The 22760-nt window shown below is 40.0% G+C and overlaps 1 pseudogene; it reads left to right on the plus strand.

Moving 5' to 3' along the window:
* The first annotated feature begins 756 nt into the window (after positions 1-756).
* Positions 757-22740, plus strand: LOC149185666 (cellulose synthase-like protein D2 pseudogene; annotated as a pseudogene).
* Positions 22741-22760: the final 20 nt, after the last annotated feature.

Consider the following 22760-nt stretch of genomic DNA (forward strand, 5'->3'; position numbering starts at 1 on the left):
TGAGGTTAGGTCTGCCCCCACTGTAGTGGGTTTTACCATAAGGAGGTTGAAACGAAACTCCTGCAGGTTGGTAAAGACCATGTGGAAAATATGGAGCCTGTGGGGGAACTAACCATATTTTTGTTGGAAGGGTATTTGTGGCAACTGTAAGAATGGAACCTATGGCTGCGGTTGTTGGTAAAGTCCCTGCTACGGCTGGAAAGGAACCTGAGATTGTGGCTGCTGGTAAGGTCCCTACTGAGGTTGGAAAGGAACATATGGACGCGACTGCTGGTAAGGACTCTGCTACAGTTGGAAAGGAATCTGTTGCTATAAAGGAGGATTACCAGTCCCAGGAGGATACGTTCCAGATGAGGGTTGGAAGGGGCTAGATTGCCCAAATGAAGGATTGGGGCCATACTGCATTTGGGGATCTATCTGTTGATTGGGAGGAACTCCCAATAGTGGGATTTGGGGTTGTTGAGAGCCAGTAGCAAAATGTGGATGTTGGTAAGAAGGTTGAGTCAAGGGGATTTGGTGACCTTGCAAGGACGTCCGCATGACGGTACTTGATATAGATTAGAAATAGCACCATTGGGTTGATTTTCCCCTAATGCAAGAGGAGGGGGTCCATAGTTTGCATAGTTTCCACTAGAAGTAGGAGGTACATAGGGTAGAGGTGGTTCCCCCTAGATGGTGGAATAGGTGAACCCATAGGCTGCCCAGAGAGTGTTGGAAATACTGCGGATGGAAACACAAGAGTTCTTGCATAAAATCATGTCGGCACCTGCAGAAGTTAGAGATACCAAAGGAGAGGAGTCAACACTGGAAGTTGAGATGGAGGCAGAAGTAGCTTCTCCAGAGGTTGCCAAGGTGCTCGCTGAAGTCCCTAAATCACCATGAACGCCGAGACCGAAGCCGACCCCAACTAAAGAAACCGTGAAGGATAAAAAGGGCAAGCAGCCTAACATACCGGTGTGTGCATCGCCAAGGAGAAACCCACCAAAGCCCACTGCAAAGGAGAAAGGCAAGGCCATAAACTTAGAACCAGATGACGAAGATATTAAATACATCCCAATGGATGATGAGGATGTGGGAGTTGAAGTTGAGGAGGTTGAAGCTGAGGGCATGGACCTTATTACTCAGTTGTTAGAGTATGTCCCTCCGTGCAAGCCTAAGTCCAAGGTGCCGAAGGACATTGATGAGAGTACGACTCCCCTATAAACCCCTCTGCTGCCGGATGAAATTGTTTTCGATGATCCACGCTTGGCACACGTGCCGCTGCTAAAACTTGAAGACTGGGACTTGGCGGACCACGAGAAGTTCCCACACTTGGCAATCGAACAGCTAATGCGCCACATCATTGATACAAATTCGGGAATGACCACAATGGAGCTGCGGAGGTGGCTCAAGGGAGTAGAAAAGGCAGGGTTGCTTAACCTGCTCTGGGTGTCGCACTATAACCACACCTCGGTAACAATTTTAGTCATCAAGCAGCTGTTGTGCTTGGTGCATGATGGGTATCTATGTCTGGAGGAGCCGCTACCCATCACAGATAGGTTGATTCATCAGATAACGCGACTGCCATATACATGAGAGAATCCGGCCATGATCTTTAGCAGAAAAGGTGGCGAACAGGCTCTCGCGAAGTCAATGAAAGAAAAATTTAAACTGGTGAATAAGCCGCATGGATACGCTATATCCAGTATCTGTAACCCCGCTATGAAGGTAGCCACACAGGTCTTAGTGGGGAAGGTGATGAGGAAGTGACGCGCAGATGAGGTGTTGGCGCCTATCGTCGCGCTAGCAGCACAATGCACTGAAGGAGTCCAGTTCAACTGGTCGGACTACCTTCGCGAAGAGTTCCTGGCAAACTGTCACGAAGCATAAGAGCTCAACAAGAAGTTCCACTAGCATGGCTCTTGCTGTCAATTATGATGGTAGCATGGGAGCTACCAGAGGATAGCTAGTTCCCTTCAGTCGTGCTAGACCTCCTAGAAGCAGTGAAGTACACTTCGTTGTAGGTGACCAAGGACGCGTAGCGTGTCAGGGACAACAAGATCTTTTGGATCTTGATGGAAATGGGCATCTTGATGGCCATCAATCATAAGCCACGATTGTCGCCTACGATGTACACCAACTTGCAGGGCTATGTCGAGTTTAAAGAAGACTTCCATCGAGTATCCCTCAAGGCGTAGAAGGACCCTACGCAGAAATTGTACGACTTACCGTATCTGGCAACGGATGATGCCATTGATGCGATGCTTGATATATGGCTGGTAGAGTGGCACTCTACAATAGATTTGGCGGTGGGTGGAAGCAAGTTCGCCGCGCAAAAGAAAAGGAGGAGGCCAAGCTTAAGATGACACAATTGGCAGAAAAGAGGAAGAAGGAGGTTGTTGATAAGGCTCAGGCGGAGCGCGAGGCCGCGCAACAGACAAGGAAGCAGACAGGTGGGACAAAGCAGGGCTCTGACAAAGGCGCGAGGTCACCTTCACCTAAGACCAAGGAGGAGACAGATGAACAGCACGGCGCAGACCCTCAGGAGACGTCCGCCCGCATCAAGCGCCCAAGAGAGCTGGAGAAAGGAGGGCCCAGGAAGAAATCAAAGGCGACCAAGACCTCGCTGGACCCCATCACACTAACAAAGGGCAATTTACATGATATCGACGACACAGTGAGGGATGTCATCGTAGAGGCCCTGAAACAGTTTGACCAGCAGCAGCATATCATCTTAGGGGCTATCTAGACAAGGTTGCAGGAGTTGCAGACCCGCATGTCACAGGCTGGTACGGTGTCTGTCAGCTTGGTGATCGACACTTTAGAGGCTGCCGATATGCTACGCACTAAGACTTCCAGTGCAATAGTGTTGCCGGATGGAGCACTGACCACAGGGAATGAACCTGATAGGCCCACTCTCAGCACCTTAAAGGGAGTCGGATTGAACCTGGCAATGCTCCCGCGTGAAGCATTCCACCTCTTGTAGGATGGAGTAATTGCAAAACTGAGGGCCCAAGAGCACTGTGCCCTCCAGGTGATCAGTGAACAGCGATCAACAATGAGCAGATGGCCCTACAGAGAAATGATGCCATTGTTGCTGAGACCAAGGCGACCAATTAGAGAAAGCACATTTTGCAGGTCGTTGAGGAGGCATGCAAAATGGTCCTAGAGTTGGCTATTTTGGAGGAGGAGCCAATTGAGCTACACATCCACAAGTTGGCCACAGGGGTGCATGACACTCGAACTGAGATGGCGCGGGTTTAGTTGGAGTTGAACCTGCAAATTACAGAGTTACAATTGAGGGCCTAGCCTTCAACTCTACCAGAACTGAAGGAACAGTGGGCAACCGCTGTCATAGAAGCAGTAGCGGCAGTGGACAGTGCAGTAGCAGACTGCACACAATTGTTTGAGCAGTCATTTGAGGTCCTAACAAGCTTGCAGGAGGATCCCAATGTGCAGATGCTAGAGATGGAAGCACGCAATCTCCAATAGCACTAAGATGAGGTTAAGGGCACAGCGCGAACCGTCACGCTAACATAGAAACTAGCCAAGTTGCAGGAGACCAAGCAGCTGAAGGAACAAGTGGATGTAGTGCTACATAAGGAAGCAGTGCTCAAGGCGAGACTAAAGCCATTCCTGGATGAGGCATACGCAGTGACAGGGAATATCGAAGGCAATCTTGTGACTCTGCAGGCAACACAACAAAAGCTTCAAGCTGACAGCGCAGGAGCAGTGACCGAGCAGACAGTGGAAGACGCGAAGCAAGCGGCAACTCAGTGCACAGCCAAGGTTGCGGTCATACGGGTCAAGTTGGAAGGACTTCATGCAAATATCTTTGTGCCTACCAAGTGACTCGAGGGCGATTCACAATATTTGTGTTGGGGGCCTGTTGGGAAAGGGATCCCCCAAAGGGTAGTTTTGGGGCTAAAATCCCATATTTTAGTCAAATTTTGTAAGAAACTTGTAAAGACTCTGCATTTTGTGGTCACGGAGCATGTAGGTGTTATAATTCATAAAGGGTTGTCCGCCCTTAGTTTTGTAAAGTAAAATCGGCTGTAAGAGATCTACCCATGGTCCGCGAACCATGGGATTGTATAAAAAGAGCTAAGCTCTAAGTAGTTTTAGGGACACACGAGAGAAGAGAGTGATAAATCTGAAGTAATAAGTCTAAGTTTTGGGTCATAACGTAGGTAGAGGCTCTACATTTGAGTGCGCAGAGGCCTAGGTTGGAAGTTCGCAGCTGAGTGCACGGACCTCTGCAACTGTGTTAGCAGGGTGGATAGAGTTTATAGTCACTTGGAATAGATTAATAAAGAGAACTATTATGCAAATTTCTATGTCTTGATTCCGATTAATGCATCTTACCATTTTATGTATGAATTTCCTTTATAATGCTTCTGTGATGCGCGAATGTGTATGATTATGTTGGATAACTGAATGCATATAAGAATATTTGTTTACGTGTTGCTAACTGTGAGTATCTAATAAGACAAGTAAGATTCTTAAGATAACTTGATAATCTATGCAATACGCTGTCGCAGCAACACGAAAGAGTCTAGATCAAGGGTTAGGGTTGTGCGAAGGTCAGACGTACCCTTTCACGGAGGTACTGAAGGGCGGAATACAGGGCTCGTCTAGAAAGCCCTAGAGAGAAGTGACTTGCGCGAAGGCAGGAATAAATGGAATAAAATGACATCACAACCATCTCAGGGTGCAGAAACTTGGTTCCAACATTCCCCCCATACTGCTTCGGGTGAGACTTTGGTCTGCGCTCCGCGGGCTGATGCCGAAAGGGCCAACAGTGTAGGGATTCGTTTGGCTAATTAACATTGAACCTTGGTCAGGCCCCCTCAAGCCAACACCAAGCTAAGCATTACAAGGCTAATGGAAGCAATAAGTAATAAATGTATTGATTCATGGAAACAAGCTCTGATTAAGACTTATAAAGCATTTGATCCTTTGTCAAAATATAGTTTAGAATGATCCAAATGTAATAATATAGATCATGAAGCACAATTTTGTCCTTTTAACCCTAAAGGAAAGATTTGGAGAAAAAAGGAATCTACTGCAGATATATGTGGTCTAACCTTGTGTGCACAAAATGAGAAAAACAAATGGTTTGTAGATAGTGGATGTTCTAAGCACATGATTGGTGACCAAAAGAAGTTTATCTCGTTGGAAAAAAAATATGGAAATATATCTTTTGAAAGTGGATCTACTAAGATTGTTTGTAAATGAACAATGACTCTTGTCAATGGCAAGGGCAAAGCACAAAATTCTCTACTCGTTGGAGGAATTAACACAATCTTATAAGTGTCATCCAAATTTGTGACCAAAGACATGGCATTATTTTGAGTGCCAAGGATTGTGAGATAATAAAGTATTCTTCTGGAAAACTTGTGGGAGGAGTAAAAACATCAGATAATGTGTATGTTCTCAGTGAAATTCAAGAAGAAAAATGCTACATAAGTCAAGCAAATGAAATTTGGTTATGGCATAAGTGGTTGAGGCATCTAAACTTTGACAATTTGGTAAAGATCAACAAAACACAAGCATAAGAGATATTCCCATAATTTCAAAACCTGAAAAAGTTATTTTTGCACCATGTCAACATGGAAAGCAAACAACAACCATCTTCAAGTCCAAGGAATTCTCAACATCAAATTATTTGGAGATCATCCACTTAGATCTATGCAGACCCACCAAAACTATAGCTCTACAAGGGGAAAGGTACTTTGTATTATTTGTAGATGATTATATTAGAATGATGTGGGTAATTTTCATAATATTTAAATCTGAGGCACTAGAATGATTTAAGAATTTCAAGGCTCTTGTCAAAAATGAAAGGGAATAAAAAATCAAGTGTCTTATAACATATAGAGGTGGAGAATTTACTTCAAAAGAATTCAATGAATTTTGTGAAGTACATGGAATCAAAAGGGAACTATGCATTGTTATAACTCCATAGAAAAATGAAGTAGTTAAAATAAGGAATAGATCAGTATAAGAGATGGCAATACTGATGTTACTTGCAGCTGATTTGCAACCAAAATTTTGGACAGAAGCAGTTGGAGTAACAATATATACTATGAATAGGGCTCAAATTCGAACAATAGTGACAAAACTCCATATGAACTATGGAAAGGAAGACTTGCTTCAGTAAAATATTTCAGAATATTTGGAAGTAGATTCTTTATGAAGATCAATGATGATTCACTAGGCAAGTTTGATTCTCGAGTTGATGAAGGAATATTTCTTGGATATTCTACAAGAAGCAAAGCCTACAAATGCTACAACAATCGGTTACGAAAAGTAGTTGAAAGCATTGATGTGAAGATTGATGAGGCACTTCCTGAAAAATAAGTCGAAACCATTGAAGAAGATCCTATTCTTGGAGAATTTGAAGATGATACTATAAAGGAAGAAAAGGAGCAAGAAAGTCAAAAGGAACCATCTCAAACTCCATCAAGGGTAAAATTTGTTCAAAAGCATAATTCGAAAGATCAAATTATTGGAGATGTAGATGATGGAATACAAACTCAAAGGAAGATGATTAATACACCAAAAAGGAATAATGTTGCCTTACTATCCATGATAGAACCAAAAAAATTCACTCAAGCTAGTAAGGATCCTTATTGGATAAAATAAATGGAATAAGATATGCATCAAATCGAAAAGAATAGAACTTGGGAATTAGTACCTCATCCAAAAGACAAGAATGTTATAGGAACCAAGTGGGTGTTCAAGAATAAGATGAATGAAGATGGACAAATCATCAGAAACAAGGCAAGGTTGGTATGCAAAGGGTACTCACAAATTGAAGGAATTAAATTTGAAGAAACATTTTCTCCTGTAGCATGATTGGAATCTATAAGGATGTTCTTGGCATTTTCTTGTTCAAAAGGTTTCAAAGTTTATCAAATGGATGTAAAATCAACATTTCTAAATGGTGACCTAAAGGAAGAAGTTTACATGGAACAACCAAAAGGGTTCGATCTAGTGAAAGGAAAAGACTTGGTTTGAAAATTGAAGAAAGACGTGTATGGATTAAAACAAGCTCCAATAGTTTGGTATGAGAGACTATATCATTATCTACAACAACAAGGCTTCAAAAAGGGAGTAGCTGGAAGTAATCTTTACATGAAGATAGACAAAGACAAATTGTTAATCACACTTATGTATGTTGATGACCTGATATTTTGCAACAACAATGATGAAATAAGTCATGAATTTGCTCAAAATATGTTAAAAGAATTTGAGATGTCGATGATTGGTGATCTATCCTACTTCTTGGACTTCAAGTAACTCAAACCAAAGTAGGCATGTCCATATCACATGCAAAATATCTTAGAAATATGCTTAAGCAATTTGGGATTGAAAAATGTGCTATTGTGAGCACACCTATGACTACAGATTGAAAACTAAGTAAGGATGATGAATCCCCTTCAATAGATGCTACTCTTTACAAATCAATGATTGGAGCCCTCCTATATCTAAAAACTTCATGACCATATATTATGCATGTACTAAGAATGGTGGCAAGATACCAATCAACCCCCAAAGAATCTCATTTGATGGCAGTAAAAAGAATGCTCAAATATCTGAAAGGTACTCTTTATTTTGGGCTATGCTATCCTAAGAGCACGACAATTACCTTGATGTCATACACTGATGTAGATTGGGCAGGAAGCATGGACGATCAAAAAATAACTAGTGGGAATGCATTTTCTATGGGAGATTGTCTTATATCCTGGCTTAGCAAAAAGTATTCATCTATATCTCTTTCCACAACTAAATCCAAATGCATAGTTGTCGCAGATTGTTATATACCAATCCTATGGATGAAGGAAGCTTTCAAAGATGTCAACATAGAAACTAATCAACCAATTACCATCTACTGTGAAAACACTAGTGCCATCAACCTTTCAAAGAATTTGGTGATGGATTCAAAGACAAAACATATCCCAATCAAATATCATTTTCTCCGAGAAAAAGTTACAGAACATAAAGCTAGATTGAATTATGTCAATATAAAGGAACAAATTGCAGATATATTCACAATACCCCTAGCGCGAGAAGCATTTGAATATCTTTGCCAAAAGATGGGGGTTATCACTCTTCCATCTCATTAGAGCAACATAATAACAAGGGGAGTAGCACCATGAAAAGGGGAGCAACACCATAACAGGGGGAGCATCATCTGATGAAGTTTCCATTGATGTCAAAGGAGGAGAGAATGTCAGAAGAAGGAAAGTATTTCTATCAGTGACAAAGGGGGAGATTGTTGGATAAGGTTGTCATTGATGTCAATATGACGTCATGACTAGCCATGTTGTAGGCTAAGCCCTTTACTGAGAAGAGTTAGCTCTCTAGTTTTATTGAAACCCTAGTCCTTGTTCCTTACCTTTTAAAGAAATCCTAACCCTATCATTACTTATCGATGATGAAAACCCTAGCCACTAGCCTTTAAGTTGTTTGATAAAATCCTAGCATAATGCTCATATTGACCTAAAATCCCTAGCATAAATAAATAAATTGATCCATATACCCTAATACTTTAAGATCCATAATGATCACATCCTAACATAATTAAGTGCAACTTCTAATAAATCAATCTCATGTCCTACCCTTTGCCCTCAACGTTATATCCACTACAACCATATATTGTTTCATAAATCCCCTAAACCCCTAATCATGAACTAATTACCTTTCTAAAAAGCCAAAAAATATATTTTCTTTTAGGTCGACTTCACCAACATAAGTCATCTCCTTAACCAACAATCATGACCTTTCAACCCTATTACAAATGATATAAATACAAGTCAAAGTCCATTCGTCGAGGATCAATCCATAGAGCAGGAGAAAAGAGATAAAAGGTGAAGAATAAAGTTCACATCTTGTGAGCTTAGGGGAAAAAATGATGTATAGAGTATGAAGGTATAAATTTGAAGAGATTATTCAAACCTTCTGTGGTGCAGACCTATGAAAAGTGTCTACTCCTGCAGACCTGTAATAAGAAGATACTCTTACGGGCTTGTAATAAGTGGATACTCCTATAGACCTGTGACAATCCCTTTTGTTTTGCATATATATAGTGTCATCTCCCTGTGGATTTATAGAGTTATAGCTCAAGACCTGTGTGGTATCTCCCTACGGATTTGTGGAAGTGTACATGTGGTAATCATACTTAGACCTAGGGACTTGTGAAGATTTCATTTTGCAAACCCGTGGAGTGATATATTTAGAGCTTGCGAAACTGTGGAGAAATACAGTGGCATATTTTGCAGACTTGTGGAGGATTATAGTGGCATATTTTGTAGACCTGTGGAGGAGTATAGTGGCACATTTTGTGGAGGCTCATCGAAAACATTGTGACAAGATTTAAAATGAAAGACTTCTGAAGCCATCCATTCTAGACCTAAGGGAATAATCTTGGACTTGAAGAAATATCTGGAAGAGAAATCATTTAGTGACCTTGATTGAAGAGATAGTTGCATATTTTGTTATACTTGTAGACAATATTGATGTGGTTTGGTTACTTTCTTTTTACTATTAAAACCTAGTGGATTGGTGTCTTATTTCTATCGAGTTGGTGCTTGATTAAGAGGATTGGTGTCCTCGCCAAGATTGGTGTTTTGGGAAATTTGGTCAAGGTTGGAGCCTTGAAACTTTTTGTATAAGTTGAAGCTTGTTTATAGGATTGGTGTCCTCAATTCCTTGTTAATAAAACCTATTATTTTTCTTAACTTCTGGTTCATTTTGTGAAAAACTTAACTGGCATAAATAACAATTGAATGAAATATTGATTCACCCCCTGTTTTAGTATTTCAACAAAGAAAATTGTGAGAATTAAAGGCACCGACTTTTAAATAAAAGTAAAAGTGTTCTCTTTAGTAAAGGATTTATATAGGGATTTACACATGTTAACTTATAATGATAACATCAAAAACATCTATCAAAATTTTACTACAACCCTCTCTACTTCCATTAACAAGTTCTCTATTCAGGTGTCATATAAAGAAAATAATACCAACCCTTGGTATGATAATTATTGTAAAATAGCTAAAAGATACTTCTGGATTCTCTTAATGAATCTTTAAATCTTGATAAAATAAGTATGTACAAATTCCTCGTTACCACAAAATCCAGTAAGACTTGGAGAGGGAAACCCTATAAGGCATAAACTAGTTGGGTAGAGACTCGATGTCACCTCAGCCAAACGCCCCTGCTCTTTAATGATTTTCATCGATGGGTGGAGTCATGGTAAAAGAGGAATAAATAATTCTAAGATAGATAGGTTGTAGAAAAAGTATATGATGATCTCACTAGGGCTCATTCAAGAGAGACATACAATATAAGTTCAAAGGCTTCTTTAAGGAAATAATTCATTGTCAGTGAAAAGACCTCGAAAAGGGAGGTGCAAGATCTAGGGTTTGATGTATTTGACAATAATGGGAGTTCCAAAGGTCAAGACAAAAGAGAAAAGGTTCCTTGTGATGGATTCCAACAATTACAAGGCTCGTGAAACCTTCAAGAAAGTCCTCAATTTGAGGGAGAAGAAGCTATGGTTTCCCTCTTAGGGCAACACCTAGGAAAAGAGATTTTATGGATGAAGTTTGAGTGGATTCCCACCAAAATGATAGGTCATGTAGTTAAGGCCTACCTCTTGATTTTTAGGCTCTCAAACACCAAAATCCTTCCTTCCTAAAATTTCGCTCTAAGCCATAGATTCTCCTTCCTAGCCTTAAAGGGACCAAATTTAAGGAGAGAAATTTATAGATGAAATTTCAAGATGATCACCAAGTGTAGCACTAGTGACTTGTCCTATAGGAATTTTGAGTCTAGGATTCTTAAGATAAGCCAAATTTGTTACCAAAGAGGTTGAAATTTGATGCCCTAGCTATCAAATTTCCAGCATTTACCCATTCAATGGAAAAATGGAGTTTCATGGGAGAGCTACAAGAAGATCACCACTAGGAACATTCATTACATGCTATGATGAGTAATGCGTACAAAATTCATCTAGATATTCTTCAATAAATTGATATTCAACAAATTAGGGCATGAAATTTAACATAGAATCAATAGATCCATGCATTAGACATTCAAGAAAGATATTCAACAATAGAATTCACTTACAAGATAACATGCAATATGCCATTCCATTAAACCAATAATAGCTCCAAATAATATCCAAAATTCACTTTCCAATGTGCATCTTATGACCTCCAATTCACCCACAAGAAGCAAGTGCGAGTTCTCTAAATAGGTCCAAATTCACAAAGTTGACGATGAGAGAGATCAAATGAGATCTCTCTAATATAGGTGTATAATGATGTCTAATTTTAACCTATTAGCTCCTTAACTAATAAACAAATCGGAAAATACTATGTAAAGTCACAAGCTGACCTTATAGCCAATGTGAAAACATAATAATTAACCCATAGGAGGGTCGAAATCTTGACGTCATGCATGCATAGGCCTCCTTTAGGCAAGCGTTGTGCTTCTCTAACGCTAAAATGAGTCTAGAGGATTCCAAAAGTCAAGGTCTAGAGGTTGGCCCCTACACTTCCATGCAAATCATACCATGGACCCTAATTTTGGGCCTAGGGCACAAAAAATGGTCTCATGGGTCTCCTAGTGATGAAATAACTTAGTTTTTCTCCAACATTAAGGGCTCTAAGGATGACGCTAGCCCTACCATGTCTCAAGGTGTGATACAAACCTCATTTAGGCCTCATATCAGCTACCAAACCATGTGATCATTGCCAAGTTGGTTGGGGAACGTTGGTCCAAGTGCATCATCTCATGAATAAAATGGGGCAAAGTGCAAGCCCTCTGAGGTGTTGATGATGCTATGTAAGTAACAAGAGTCCCATGCTTCTCAACACTTCACTTGTAGGGTGTCATATGCTCCTCTAGTGGGCTCAAGCTCCAGTGAAGTTACTAAACCCATGATGAAAACCACCTGCCAATCACACACAATATCCAACACTACATCTTCAACATTAGGTACAATAATCATTAGTGCATCTAAGTGGACCAAGCTTGTTAATCAGGGACAATGACACTTCATACACGACATACCTTCCAAATTTGGGGCTTTGATCAGGTAATATTGTTACCTCCATAGATAGGAGTGGATAATGGACAACCCTATTAGGTGTTCCCAACCCTTAAGGGGAAAGAGATGTCCCTAGTACATCCTTCAATCATTGAGTGTCATGTGAATAATGGTGGAGCATAGGGGAAAATGGGTCTTAGGGCCAAATTCCATTGTCAGAGGGGTAGCAATGATGAGGAATTCCACATTCTGCGCATTCAGGTGTGAGGAGGGAGTGATTGTGGATGCATGAGTTACCTCGTCCTTTGTTTTTCCGCCCCTCTTATTGCATTTTTCTTTCTATTGCTTTTTCTTTGTATTACTGCCACAAGCTCTAGGAAATGACAACATGCTTTGAATGATGTGTAACAGTGGTTACCCCCTTAGTGGTGGGGAAATTCATTGCCCACCAGGGGTTAGTACATGCAAGGTTCCTTTCCATGATATGGTAGGGAAAAACAGGCCGCAAAAACTACGTGATGGCCATAATGATAAGGGGTAGAGCTCATGTTTAGCTTTTGTCCACGTTCTAATGTTAATGTCCTCGCCATATTTTTCATTTTGTAATTTTCTTTCTTTTGTTACTTTGTTTTGGCCATGATATGTTTTTCCTTTTCTTTTATTTGCATCAACCTCATGGGGAAAAATTCTTGGCCCAACTAAGTTATGCAAAAAGGGGGAGGGGGTGTGCTAAATCCCAGTGTACCATGGTCAAGTGGACTTGGAGATGGGAAGTGGAGTATAGGGTTCATAATGTATGGAGGGAAGTGATAAGTATGGAATGGTGAAAATGGGACCATGTAATCTCAATTAGGATTTCCCAAGTAGTGCCCTTCCTAAATCCATGGGCCATTAATGGTGGTCCCACAAGATTATGATTGAAGATTAATCCCCCCATTTAAGGTGAGTGAACAAAATCATGATCAAAACCCTTCCTTCTTCCAATTCACCCCATAATCCATACCAAATGCTCATTTTTAGCTTTTTTCCACGTGATAGTGTTAATGTCTTGGCCATATTTTGCATTTTGTAATTTTCTTTCTTTTGTTACTTTGTTTTGGCCATGATATGCTTTTTCCTTTTCTTTTAGTTGCATCAAACTCCTAGGGAAAAATTCATGGCCCAACTAAGTTATGCAAAAAAGGGGAGGGGGTGAGCTAAATCCCAGTGTACCCATGTGATCTGAATTGAAGCATATTAGTAATGTTGTGCTAATTCCCCATTTAGAAATAAACCCAAGATTCTTATCATTTTAATTTTCAAGTGCTTAAGGATTCAAAACTTTTGCATAATTAATAGATTCCCATGAGAGTTTCTTATGTAAATGTTATAAACAGTTTAACATAAAAACATATGTTGAACAATAGCAATATAATAGCAAAGAACATCAAAATATAACACACAACAAGCACATGATAAAGGAGTTCACCCATGCTAGGCTACGTCTCCTTGGTCCAGCTTCCAATGGCTTGGGCCTCTTTATTATGCTCAAATTATATCAAAAGTGTGTTTACAATGCTCATATGTCTTAGCAACCTGTCTCAATGAGTTTATAATAATCAAAACTACTAGAATTGACTATTTTTGCATCAAATTTGGATAAGAATTGAAGGAGTTATGACGTATCCTAGTTCTCCCACTATTTGTTCCACAAAATGCTCCAAAACTGGCAGAAACTACAAATTAGGCCCAAAATTCAATAATGGGGAAATAATTTCTCCACACCACGGCCATATTTTGTCGGTCGTATCGCAAATCGAAATCGGCGGGTTTCGATAGGTGGATTGTCTTGTTTACTCGGTGAAATGTTGCGATTGTGATATCAGAGACCTACAGAAGTTTTAAACTGTGACATATCACGTTATCACGTCTGGGGTTTTTCACATTTAGGACTTAACTTGCATCGGGGCTGATTCCTATTACTTCTACGATTGTGATATGTGATCGCATTACATCGCATCACTAATCTTGCCGGGGTCGGGGCCGATACCTATTCTCTGATCCCTTTCACCGATTTCAATTGCGATTTGATCGAATCACAACCCAACCTATCAGGGGCCAATTTGAAACACATTTTCCACCTACCACTGCAATATGCAATTTGCGAGGGCCAATGGCAGACTCCCACTTGGTGCTCCTTATTCGTTGAAGACTTGCCATATCATCCTAATCCTGCCATGTAGGCAAGTCAAACTTGAACTTTGACTTGCTCTAACTTTTGCATACGAACTCGGATTCGAGTGTCGTTCACACCGTTGGATTCAGAATGAAGAGCTCTTCAATCTAAAGCTGGTTTTGAGAATATTTTGATACTTTTGATTTTTGAGCATAATTCTGAGAACCAGATCACTACTCCCCACTGGAAGCCCTTTTGGACCCCAAAAGGATCACTTTCAGTATTGAACAGATGAGGGTATTGTTCCCTCTCCTTGCTCACTTAAATCCATTTGGCCTTTGATGGATGTGTATCTTTGAGACCGGCCCGAAGATAATCAATATTTCCTCTTTTAGTTGTCTTTGTCCTTCTGTCAAGTATAATGTCTTGCTGAAGCACATCAATGTATTCTAGTAAAAAGTCTTCAATAGATGGAATTTGAACATTCTCTCCTTGATCTTCAATCAAAGGAGGTTCATATAATCTCAAATTTTCCACATTAACAACAGAATAGATTTGCATATATGAAGGCAAATCAAGCTTGAAAGCATTTGATCCAGGTGGATATTGGTGGCCACCCGCCAAGTCCACTTAGACCCCCACCATTGTTTCTTTCAACTTTTCAGTTTCCTTAGTTGTAGCGCAGTTTACTATTTTTAGCAGTTTTTCGGGTCCTAAACTTTCGGAGCCGTTTTGAGGCCCTAAACGACATTTTTTGGGAAAACTGTGAACAACATGGGTCCATGGACAAATGTTTCTCTTCCCAAAGTTTTAGTTCTCGGATAGATCTTTCTAACAAGTTATTGTGCAGGTCAAACAGAGATCGTATGCCAAACTTACGACCCCGGGAAGTTGATATACCAGTTTACCCAAACGGGGCCCACAGTTTGGCGTTTCATCTTCTAGGGTTAGTTATTTGGATGTTTAGGGTTTTCTATTGTTTCTCAACAATAAATAGGCCTTCGAGCCTCATTGTAACACAGTTCAGAGGCATGTATCCGCCACATCTCTTCTCAGAGATAAGCTACCATCGCCCTAGGTGGTTTATTTCCATTTCTATTTGTAAGCATATTTCAGTATTTTACATTAATAAAATGAAGTATTATTTCCGTTGCATCTCTGTGTTTATGGTTATCTTTGTAATTTGTTTCATTCCTGTTTAAATCTGAATCAAAATTATTACCAATCTTTTCCAGAATTTTAAATGGACCATAACGAATTGGTTTCAGCTTTTTACCTTCACCTAAAAGCCTTTCCTTGCTAATTTATAGCCAAACTTAATCACCTGCTTGAAATTGATGATCCACACGATGCTTATCATGCCTTGATTTAGACTTGCCTTGACTCTTTTCTAGTTGTTCTTGAATTGTTTGGTGAATCAACTAATTTTTCTCAATGAATTTCTTTGCTCTGTCTATGTCACTATGTCCATCTACAACTACATCTTTCTCAAAGATGAAATCCAAAGATGATTTAGGCAAATACCCAAGACTCAAAAGGCGAAGTTAGAGTAGAAGAGTGTTTTGCTCGGTTGTAAGCATGTTGAATATAATGCAACTGTTCATCCCACAACTTAGGATGTTTGCTACAATATCCTCTTAGCGAATGAATTATTGTCATGTTTACCACTTCAGTTTGACCATCTGTTTGCGGATGAAAGGTTGTACTTTTCTTCAATTTGGTGTCCATAAAGTTCCATAAACTTGACAAAATATTCCCAACAAATCAAGAATCACGATCACTTACAATAGAAGTAGGCAATCCAAAATGAACCCATACATTTTGAAAGAAAAGTTGAGATGTTTATTCAACTATAATTTTCTTTTTACAAGGCATTAACATGCACATCTTGCTAAACCTATCCACAACTACATACAAATAATCATGACCTTTCCTTGACAAAGGAAGACCTCCTACAAAATCCATAGAAACACTTTCCCATGGTCTTGAAGACATTGGAAGTGGTGTGTACAATCATAGTTTCATATTACTAGGATTACTAACTACACACAATGAACAACCTCTTATAAAACGTGACACACTTTCAAGCATACGAGGCCAATAAAAATAACTCTAAGGATTTGCCACTGTTTTACTTACACTGAAATGTCCAGCAATAAGAGAAGTGTGTGCTTCCCTTGTGACATTTACTCTCTCTCTCTCTCTCTCTCTGTGGAACACAAAGTTTTCCCAAATGATACAACATATTATCATGTACATGGTAGTCTAATTCCTCAACTTGGTGACCTTGACTCAAGTTTAAATATACCTCTTGAAAGTCAGCATCATGTGCGTATTGTTAATCATTACTCTCAGGCAAAACATAATTACTCTTGAGTAAAATCGCTACATTTACAACCGGTCTAGAAAGCATATCAGCAACTCTGTTATAGATGCCTTTCTTGTACCTGATTACCAAGTGGAATTGTTGTAAAAATCCCATCCAAAGAAAGTGCCTTGACTGCTGCAAATTGGTTTGAGATTGCAAATATTGCAAAGGTTGATGATCAATGTGAATGATTTCTTTTCCCATCAAATAATGCTTCCATTTCTTCACACTTTTCATCAATGCATAAATCTCTTTATCATACGTAGGATAATTAATAACATCACCATTAAAAATTTTAGAATGAAATAAAATGGGCTTACCATGTTGTAAAAGAACTGCACCCATGGCATAGTCACTTGCATCTGTTTGTATTTCAAATGGTTGTTTCAAATCCGACAATGCCAAAACCGGGGCTGAATTGATCTTCTGTTTCAAAGCATCAAATGCTTTTTGTTGTTTGCCTCCCCACTAGAAGACAACCCTCACGTTGGTCAATGCATGTAGTGGAGCTACTATGGAGGAGAAATTGGCAATGAACTTCCTCCAGTACTTCCTGCTCCTAAAAAAATCCTTACTTATGTGACTAATTTGGGTTTTGGCCAATTCACAATGACCGAAACTTTAGAGGGGTCAATCTTCAACTCACCTCCTCCAACTATGTGGCCCAAATACACTAAAGAAGTTTTCCCGAATTCATATTTAGACATCTTCATAAATAACTATTCTTTTCTCAAGACATCAAACACTTTCCTAACATGCTTGACATGCTCTTCTCGTGATTTGTTGAATATCAAAGTATCATCTAAATAGACCATTGCAAACTCATCAAGAAATGATCTTAAAACATCATTCATAACTCTCATGAATGCAGCTGGAGCATTGCAAAGACCGGAAGGCATAACCAGCCACTCAAACAATCCCTGCTTTTTTTTAAAAGTAGTCTCCCATATGTCCTCCTCAACTATTCTAACTTGATGATATCCACTTCTCAAGTCTAATTTAGTGAAATACTTTGCATTTTTCAACTAATCTAGCAAATCATCTATTCTAGGTAGTGGGTATTGATTCTTTATTGTAATCTTATTCAAAGCTCAATAATCTACACACATGTGCCAGGTTCCATCTTTCTTGGGTACCAATACTATTGGTGAACCACATGGCGAAGTAGAAGGACGAATTACTCCTTTATCTAACAATTCATGGACTTGTTTTTTAATTTCTAAACTTTCCAGAATTGACATTCGATACATACCAATGTTTGGGAGTGGACAGTCCTATTGTAGCTGAATTTCATGTTGAATTCCTCTTTTTGGTGGCAATCCCTTTGGTTCTTGAAACATGTCCCCATATTGATTGACCACATCAATCAATTCAGCTTTCAGCTTTACATCATAACCTGCAAAGGATTCCTGCTTCGTGTCATTCTTCTGCTTGATCACGAGGAGCACAAGACTCTTGCTGGAATTAACCAGTCGTTTCATTTCACATGCGTTTGCCAAAGACAAATTAATTTTCCTGCGATGGGCTCTCACAATGTACTCCACTCCATTTTTGAACAAATGGTATTTGTTCTCAAATCTGTGCAAAACAGTCTTCCTGTCATACAAATACGGACTTCCCAACATAATTCCTTAGATATCTAATGGCACAACATCTAATTAAACTTCACCAATGAAATTAGAGGTGATTGCAAACCTGAAAATACATTTTTGTGTGACCTATAAATTAGCATCCTTGGTTATCCATCCCAATAGATATGGTTTGCGATGGGCCACGATTTCCAGATTCAGTTTCTTAACCAAATCTGCAGAAATTAATTTGGCCTGCATCCACTATCAAACAACATCTCGATTTTCATATGTTTGGAAATGACTTGGATATGGAATAACTCTATTTGGTTTTCCTCATTTGAAACGTTGTGGGTATTATTTGTTGCGCTAGTACTTGCTACAACTGCCTCTTTTCTGACCTCTTCGCTTTCTTTTGCCACGACTTTTCCTTTGGTGGTTGTGGCTGCGATTTTTGTTTCATCCCCTGAGTGTGAACCCAAGTCTTGTTGTGCAGCAGCATTGGTCTTTTGTTTCCCTTTATTGTTGAATTTCTTTGGTCATAATTTTGGATGAATCTTCCAGCCATGTACTTCATCATGTCCTTCCTTGGAAAAATTCATGCACATGGGTTTCTCCCCTTCTTTCTTAACAAAAGCATTTTTATTTTGCTTTCCTTTAAACTTCTTTCGTTTTTTAACACTCTAAAATGGCTTCTTCTTACTTTCTTCCTGTATATTTTTCCCTCTTGCTTTGAGGTGTGTAGCTTGAACACAAACCTCATCAAGATTCGTGGGACTAAACATAAGAATAGTATGTTGAAGATAGCTATTCAAACCTCCTATGTATTTCAACAAGGTATCTTGTGACTGTAAGTCTACTCCAAGCATAAGAGCTCTTTTCCTAAACTCTTGAGTATACTCTTCCACATTTTGACCTTTCAACTGTCTGAATTTTTTCCAATTCATAATGTCTTTTTGCATATGAGCTAAAGGGTAGAACTATGTTTTTATAGCAACAATGAAATAAGACCAAGAAATAGATATCTTACCATATTTTTTGATATTGTCTTGAGTCCTTACTTCCCACCATACAAGTGTTGCATCCTCCATTCTCAATGAAGCCAACTGAATTTTGATATCATCCTCTTGAAGGTTATGAATTCTACAATACACCTCCAACTGACGAATCTAGTTATCCAGCTTCTTTGCATTCACTTCACCATTGTACATAAGCAACTCGAACTTAACATCAAGCTTCAGGAAAGGTGATTTACCAACCCCTTTTGAAGGATGATGATGAGTATGAGTAACAATGGTATTTATGGAATAATGTGAAGATGCTTTCGAAGAAGAAGATGAAGAAGATGGTGGAGATGGTGGAGGCTTGTCTCCATCCCATTGTTTCCTTTTCCTTTATCTTCTTTTCTATTACCTCCTCCTGAAGAGCCTTCTCCATTGGGAGGCTTGGAACTTTCTCCTTGCAATATGTTGTTCTTCTCTTCATAGAGGACCTTAACCATATTTTTCATATAAAAGAAAGCCTTTCTGAAGGTCTTCTCATCTTCTATCATGATAGGTTCTCCTTCATGAGACATGTTATCTGAAGACTCAACTACAACTTGAGGTTGTACCTGGCGTTGGAATCTCAACTGCAACTTCTGCAACTTGAGATTGAACTGGTGTAGAAGACTTTGGCAACCTTGCTCTTCTTCCCTTTGACCCAATTTCAGGGCTTTCAACCAACTTTCCTTCACCTCTTTTGAGATTTAACCTTATGAGCACGAAATAAACTTGCAAACAATTAAATCCTTCTTTCACAAACCAAATCTAGTAAGCAAAACCAGTGCTCTGATACCAACTTGATCTGAATTGGAGCAAATTAGTAATGTTGTGCTAATTCCCCATTCAGAAATAAACCCAAGATGCTTATCATTTACTTTTTCAAGTGCTTAAGGATTCAAAACTTTTTCATAATTAACAGATTCCCATGAGAGTTTCTTAATAAGTAGTTTAACATAAAAACATATGCTGAATAACAACAATATAATAGCAAAAAACATCAAAATATAACACACAACAAGCACATGATAAAGTAGTTCACCCCTCCTAGGCTACGTCTCCTTGGTCCAACTTCCAATGGCTTGGGCCTCTCTATTATGCTCAAATTACATCAAAAGTGTGTTTACAATGCTCAGATGCCTCTGCAACTTGTCTCAATGAGTTTAGAATAATTAAAGCTGCTAGAATTGACTATTTTTGCATCAAATTTGGATAAGAACTGAAGGAGTTATGACTTCTCCCAATTATCCCACTTTTTGTTCCACAAAATGCTCCAAAACCGACAGGAAACTACAAATTATCCCCAAAATCCGCTATTTAGGCAATAATTTCTCCACACCGCAGGCCATATTCTGTTGGTCGTATCGCAAATCACAATCGGCGGGTTTTGGAGGGGGGAGATGTCTTGTTTACTCGGAAAAATGTTGCAATTGCGATATCGGCGACCTACCAGAGTTTTAAACTGTGACATATAATGTTATCACGTTCGTGGTCTTTCAAATTCGGGACTTAACTTGCGTCGGGCCCGATACCTGTTCTCTGATCCCTTTCACCGATTGCGATTTCAATTTGGTCACATCGCAACCCAACCTACTAGGGGCCGATTTGAAACACCTTTTCTACCTACCAATGCAATATGCGATTTGCGAGGGCCAACGGCAGACTGCCACATGGTGCCTCGGTTAGAAATAATTAATTCCTACTTGTCTATGGTTATAATTCTCCATTTGAGGAGTTTGTTCCTACATAATAGGAATTTAGTTTCTCCTAGTTTAGTGTGTGGTTGAGAGAATCTCTCAACCACACTACTGTACGTCTAAGATAGAATTCCTATCTTGAGCTATTGCTTGTATAAATATGTGTGTAAATTTCCTCATTAAAGATATAGAATATATTGTTGTGTCTATTTTATCTTGGTATCAGAGCTTCAAAACCTGAGGGCCTAGCCCCTCGTGGGCTTGGCTGCTCCTGGGCTGAAGAAAATAAAAGTTTGATGATTAGTTTGTTTGTTTCATTTGTTGTTATTGCTAGTTTCATATGCAGCGAATTTTCTGGAAGGGTGTGAAGTAATGGCTATGGCCTGAAGACTGAATCTGCGTACGATTATGTGTCTGGTGGAAGATCTATGAGTCTGCCACGGATTAAGTTTACAACAGATTGTAGAATAAACACAGAGATATCTCCAAAAGAGTGGCTCATAATGAACCGGCGGTGTGTATGTCATCCAAAATGTCAGAATTCATGGCCAAAATACCGATTTCCAGAGGCATGACTCATATTAGAAGCTTCTTTGTTTCGGAGAACAGGCCCTGGGCAGTAGGCTTGCTGGAGGAGGCCGTTCGAGTTTCGAACCCTCATTGTGTTGGAGATCGAGAGTTGATCTGTGCCCACCTGCAGGAGTTAAGCCATTGCTGGATGCTCCAATCTCGTTACGGAGCTATTGCTGGACATTGCGATCTTGCTGAGAATTGAGCTGAGCCTGAGCCGATCGAACGTTGCAACCGGTCAGAGCGGTCGTTTTTTTTTAGCACCCTTTTTGGGCCGATCTGCCTCCACATCTTTATTGTGATTGGAAATTGATTCTCAAATTGGAGCTTTGCAAGATATGTGACGATCTGCGATTGCTTGAGCGCTTCGCTAGAAGAGAAGCGGTGGCTGTCGCGATCTGCAATGGCTGTGGCGAATAGGCTGTGACTCTGTGGGGTCGGATCAACGAACTACAAATCCGTGTCATTGCATCTGCCAGATCAAAGAACGGTGAAACCAATTTTTTATATTTGATCAACGTTTCTTGCGCAGAGAGTGGCATGGAGGCTACGCGGAGGGCATTGTCGGTGCCTTATTTGCGTGATGAAAGTGCGTGGAGGAAGCCGCGTGGTTGAGGCTGACAAACCTTCCTGAAGTCTGCGTGTAAGAGGCCGAGAAAACAATCCATTTGACCGCTGCTTGAGCTTCCGATTTGTCCCAACAATTGGAACATTTTCTGCGAGTCGTGGATCTCATCGTGGTGAAAGCCCTGTGACTGTGGTGTGGACCGATTGTGCGCGTTCGTGGTGGCCGTCGAGCGGTTGTTGGATCAGGCATCTGGGCACTGTTAATTTTTTGTGACGTGGTTGCTTCTCAAAAGGCTTTGGCAACTAGTGAGGTTCTGGATTTGAGGGGCAGGCTACCGAGACCTCCTTTGACCGCCGTTGCGCGTAGGACCTTTTGTGGATCGTGGAGGGGATCGTATCTGCTATGTTCAATTTCCTCAGAGATTTGAGGGAATTGATCCCAGTGATCGCTATGCCAACCACAATACAGTCTTCTTTGATGTCAATATGAGGGCTCTTGATGGTTTGCAGGGCCCTGTGTATGTTGGAACAGGATGTGTGTTCCAACGGATTGCTCTATATGGGTTTGATCCTCCCAGAGCAAAGAAGAACAGGGGTTGCTGTGGCAGAGCTACAAGGGTCAAGCCCAGGAATGGAGATGCAATGGGTCTGCGGATGGGTGATGACGAGGATGAAGGGATGGATCTAGCCCTTCTTCCCAAGTCCTTTGGCAACTCCAAATCTTCTGGCTGACTCCATCCCAATTGCAGAGT

The sequence above is a fragment of the Pinus tabuliformis genome, chromosome 3_1, assembly GCF_031772625.1.
Source record: "Pinus tabuliformis cultivar Carrire ecotype Pingquan chromosome 3_1, CPIR1, whole genome shotgun sequence".
Taxonomy (NCBI): domain Eukaryota; kingdom Viridiplantae; phylum Streptophyta; class Pinopsida; order Pinales; family Pinaceae; genus Pinus; species Pinus tabuliformis.